This window comes from Erpetoichthys calabaricus, chromosome 13 (assembly GCF_900747795.2).
Source record: "Erpetoichthys calabaricus chromosome 13, fErpCal1.3, whole genome shotgun sequence".
NCBI lineage: Eukaryota > Metazoa > Chordata > Cladistia > Polypteriformes > Polypteridae > Erpetoichthys > Erpetoichthys calabaricus.
Window position 1 is genome coordinate 144516274 of NC_041406.2, and position 5724 is coordinate 144521997.

Sequence of the window (5724 nt, forward strand, 5' to 3'; positions counted from 1 at the left end):
CAAACAGACCTGGGGTTTGCGGTTATTCACTTTGTCTCTAAGGATCGGTGGAATCAACATTTCAAATGAGGAGTGAAATAAAAAATTGATCATAAAAAAATCGGAAGGATTATCCTTTGTTATTGTATCCTTGGCAACGTCTCATTTGAATTTTCAGTAAAACACGGAGCTCCTGCAGTGACAGGCGGTGAAGGTGCACTTGAACCCAGAAGAAGGTGGTAAAAAAAAAAAAAATGGAGCGTCGTCCTGTCTTGAGGAATCACTGAAACCCCAGCCTGGAAATAAAAGAGTGTGTGCGACTCGACAGAGAAAATGTGTTTTACTGTACGTGTACAACGGTTTTAAACCATACGGAACTGCTAAAGGCACGATGTGCAGCAAAAAGAGGGCGAGATCTGATAAAACATGTGAACGTTACTGCTCAAGCATAATGGTTTGAAACTGTCTATGCAGTGTGGTCATGTGAGATATGACACGGGATCCAAAGTAAACGCTGGGGCTCCAGCCGGGTCACCTGTTCATTAACAAAATGAAAATAGCGCACAACGAGGCATATAAAGGAAAACCAAGCGTGGTAATCGCTTCTTGCGGATTCTCAGGTCGGGACTAGAGTGTCAGTCCACAGGGAGACACCAGCTTCCAGAAATGCCTCGGATATGGAGTCCTCTGGCCACAAGGGGCAGACTCAACTGCCCTCACTGGGTGTCTTCTCCCTGCTGTAGGAGCCAAAAGAAATGATAATGCTAGCAACAGCGCCCCCTCTCATCCCGTGGTGGTATTGCTTACCAAGGATGAGTTTGGATGGTGATGTTCAGATGCTTGTCAGCAGTAGAAGTTAATGTGATGATAAAAAAAATTATCCAACTTGTCATTAAAATTGTGTGTGTGTGTGTTTATGTATATATATACCCCTTTCTCCAAAGTTGGTGCTCAGCTCACCAGGGAAGGACCCCACCTTGATAAGTCGTGAAAACACTTACATGTAAAAAGTTGGGTCACAGCACCAGAAAGGTTAACAAATATTATTTAATTACACACGCGTGGCTTCCATTTAGGCAGTCTACTGATTGATGGAGGGCTGATGAGATGGTTGCCCCTTCCAACAGATTCTCCTAACTCAACAGAGGACTTCTGAAGTTCTTTTAGAGTGACCAATGACTTCTTGGCCATCTTCCTGACCAAGGTCCTTCTTGCCTGGTTACTTAGTATGGCCGGGCAATTCTAGGAAGAGTCCTGGTGGTTTCACAAATCATTATATATATTGTGAGAAGCAGCCCGGACACAGACAGACGGACATCGTTATGTCACCCAACACACGTTTATTCTATACAATATTTACAGTTCTTAATGCACGAACCCAGTGCCTCCAGCACCAATCCCCCAAAGTCCAGGCCTCTCTCTACAGTGCCTGCTTCCTTCAGGCCGCCTCCATTCGTCTCCAACACAACTCTCGTGCACATCCACCCGACTCCAGTCATCGTTTGCAGGGAGGCAGCCCCTTTTATACACGCCCGGATGGGCTCCAGGTGCTTCCCGACACTCCTCCGCGGACACTCCCCTGTGTGGCGGACGTGCCGACTGTGCTCACGGAAGCTCTCCGGGTGTCCCCAGTCTTCTTCCCCCCAGCACTTCTGCCACACTCAGGGCTCTCCAGGCACTGGGGTGTCCCCTGGCGGTGACCACAGGCCCCTACAGGGTTGAGCTTCCCAGCTCTGTACCCATGGCCCCCAAAGGAACCAGGGTGGTTGCCCCCTCGTGGTCCAGAGGAGGCATAAGCCCTCCTCCTGTCCTCCTGGGCGTCCCGGCTGAGTGCCACCCCCAGCTGCGTGTCACAATATATGTACTGTATATATATTGTAAAAGACAAAAGAAGGCAGGAAAGGAGTTGGGGAATCCACCCCCCGTATATTATACACTGGGGGTCCCCAACTCCGGTCCTGGAGGGCCGCAGTGGCTGCTGGTTTTCATTCTAACCCTTTTCTTAATTAGTGACCTGTTTTTGCTGCTAATTAACTTCTTTTCAATTAATTTTAACTGAGGGCCTCAAACTCCAACCAATTCCATTCCAACCAGTTGCTCAATTATTGAGCCGCGTCTTGTTGTTAATTAAACCCGTTCTTTGATTCCATGGCTTGTTGCTGCTCTCATTTTGCAATGGCAGATATCTCCTAAATTGTTGATTCTTCTCTTTCTTTTCTAAGAGCACTTGTCAAATGTTTTGGGGTCCTGAGCAGATCAGCATTCCCGACACCTTCATCTTCCTTTATTTCCAGATATTGTATGACGGTCACAGATTGCTGGTTGTGGCTGCTAATTAAAGAAAAAGAAACAATTAAGGGGTCGGAGTCTTCAAGAGCAGGTCAATTAAAATGAATTCAAAAGGAGTTAATTAGCAGTAAAAACAGATCACTAATTAAGAAAAGGGTTAGAATGAAAACCTTCAGCCTTTGCGGCCCTCCAGGACCGGAGTTGGGGACCCCTTTTACACACACTGCCATGCAAACAAAATAATACCAGAGAACTGTCTGGGTCAGTGTCCAAATAGGGACAAAAAGGGAAAGGAAAGTGCTAGGCTTTTCTGGTCACTGAGGAGGAAGAGGCGGGTCCGTGGGCACTCAAGGTGGAAGTAAGGTCAGTAGGAGGCGTGGCTGGGAGGAAGTGCAGATACTTGAAGTTTTAGGCAGGATTTTGTTCTGGTGATCAGCAGATGTGGAAGAAGACAGGTTAGTGCACTTCGTCAATCCCCTTCCCTGATATGTGTGTGTGTGTGTGTGTGTGTGCGCGCATGTGTGTGTATATTTTTTTTATATATATATGTATGTATGTATATGTGTGTGTATGTAAGAAAAGAGAGACAGCAGTTTAAAGTTTGGGGAACCACCCTGTATTTTGTGACAACAGCTAATCAAATATAAATAGCACCAGATTAATTTCTGGGATGGACTAGCAAGGTAAGACAGTTGAACTTTATAGGCAGTGGGCAGGAAGAGGCGGGTCCATTGGCGGAAGTGAGGTCAGTAGGAGGGCGTGGTCAGGAAGGTGATGTGGGAACTGGTTATGCTTTAGCTGGGCTTCCCTACTGGTGACTTGTAGAAGAGGGAGAAGAGACATCAGTGCACTTCATCAAGCCCTGGCTTCATGTCTTACCCTCAGTTAAGCCCTTAGACTTGCCGAGTAGTCTCAAAAGACTGAATCCAGGACGGGACTGACTGGGCAAGGAAATGGGCTGACTTAATAGACGGAGGTGAGGAAGAGGAGCGTCCAAAGGGATGCAGGTAGAAGTGAGGTCAGGAGCAGGGGGTCGTAGGTTCAGCAGGTCATCATCATCACTAGAGCATTGAAGCTGCTTCAAATGCGCATACGCGTGATACAGACTGTTACTTTAAAATGAGTTTATAAAGAACACAGAGGCATACCTGGAATTTTTTTAAAGATAAATGTCATACTAGCATTTGGAAGGTTTTTTTTTTCACACAGAGAACCCTAAAAAGATGGAATGAGTCACCAAAATGTGTGGTGGAGAGTAGGACTTGAAGGACATTCATAAATTGACTGGTTTGATGTGCTGGATTTAAATGGATTGGACTGGTGAGTGTTGTTGGACTGAATGTCCTGTTCTTGTCACGGGTTTTTCGAATGTACTAATGATATGGCACGAGCAGATGTGCCTATCTTTGCACCTCAGCATTTAGCTGTGACTTGGATGAAGGCCACTGTCACTGACAAGCATTTCTTCAGCTTCTGCCACTCAACTGAAACGAGACACTGGCACTGCCTGGGCCACATTCACTGAAGATAAAGTATCAGCTGCAGACACCCCGACTTCTCAGAGATGACCCTTGGACTCCCCCTGTCTGTGGCAATTTCTTCTGGTGGGCCGCAGGTTTCATCAGTTTTGCTAGAGTCCTGCGTTTACAGCCTGAGAAAAGCCAACTTTGAAAAGAAAATCTGAGCGGACCTCGAAGACGCTGAAGCAGCCATCACTGTGACGTCCTCCTTTACGCTCTACTGACTGGTGACCGCGTTTATGTGTGGTGATTACAGTAACTGGCTTTATGTGATGATAGTAACAAATGTGTTGGCAAATAAATAAATAATGTGTACAAAACAATCAAAAGAGGAAAATGTGCCAAGCTGGTGTTTTATCTTAAGACGTCTACATGTTTCATTAACTGCACTGCTCCTTCTTGGTTTTAACCAAAACGCTCATATCCCATAAAAAACAACTGTTCCTCTTTATTTCCACTGTAAAGCCATCTGCTCTTCTTTCAAGGAAAAATGCCAACAAAAAACGTAGAGCAAGATGACATGAAAACGAGAAATCAAAGAGTCGCAGAGAATGACAGAATGGCAGGTAGTCAAAGCAACAGAGTGAAGGAGAAGCTGAGGGACAAATGAGGAAGGGCAGCAAACCATGATGAAGAGGCAAGACCAGCCAAGGAAGATGAGTGAAAGGGGTCTACACTATCTGTCATATATAGTGCCTTTCAGATATCTATCTATCTACACATTATATAGTGCTCTTCATATATATGTATGTATTATATAGTGCCTTTCATATCTCTCTTTTTATTGACATGTCATCAGTAGGCCTTGTTGTTCCTTCCAGTTTCAGAGACAGACTTAGGATTAGGTTTCTGTACCGTGTGGCTCACATGTGTATCCTTCAGAAGTGAATATAAATCTGTCCTTCATTGTTTGTAATTGTTTCTTTGTAAGCTGTCTCGCATCATCAAACATGAGGAAGATGAGGTGTTGTGATTTATATATAGTGCCTTTCATATACCTGTGTATTTCTCCACAGACTTTTGTTTAAAGCCGTACCTTCCATGTCCACAAACTGTTCAGCTGTGCCCCTTATAAGTTGTGACAATTTATCATAAAAAAATACAAAGTTCAAACTTCATCCTGGGCTATTTCTCCTCGTTCTGGGGTCTAATGCAGTAAAATAAAACATGTGGCTCCTCCCTCTTCACTTTTTTTTTCTGTGCACTTTGCAGACCTCCTGGAGACCCCAGGCAGTTACTTTGCTCCCTTATGCTATAAAGTGACTTTGCTGTCACCCCTCATGCTCCCCCCCCCCCCCCCCCCCCGTCCTGAAATAGTGGTCTGTGTACCCCCGTGAAGCGTCGCGTGTCGATCTGGAATTGTCCCAAACACACACACACACTTTGCACACACACACTCCAGTCAGACACCGAAGTTTGGTCCCTGTTGTCCGATATCAGATGGCCGCAATTCAAAGCCCTGTGTGCTGGTGAATCGGTGCCGTGGAGTGCCGAGTACTTTCACGGAGATGTCCGCCTCATGTGGATTTGAAAAATAAAATCTCGGGATCTAAGAGAGCCACACCCTACGGTATGAGTCAATACGGCGCACTATAAATGAAAGGCCCTTTTCACGTCCATGAACAGACGGCCTTTTTATAAAGATGTTTTTTTTAACCGTACAGGGTCTCGGATGCCCATTTAGCATGCAGCACGCTGCCCGCTGAGACGCCCAGTGACACGCAGTGAAAACAAACGGCAGTCACGTAAATCAACAGGTGCCGTTTGTTTTTTTTCCGCGCTGAATTATAGATAAGGTTGGTGCACTTGAGTGACAGCTCTGCCACCCAAGGCCGCCGTCACACGCTGCCAGCAGACATGAACGGGCAGTTGGCTTCTGCAGCGCAGTGACGCGGAGGCTCTGCCACGTCTCTCTCTCTCTCTCTCTTCTCTCTCT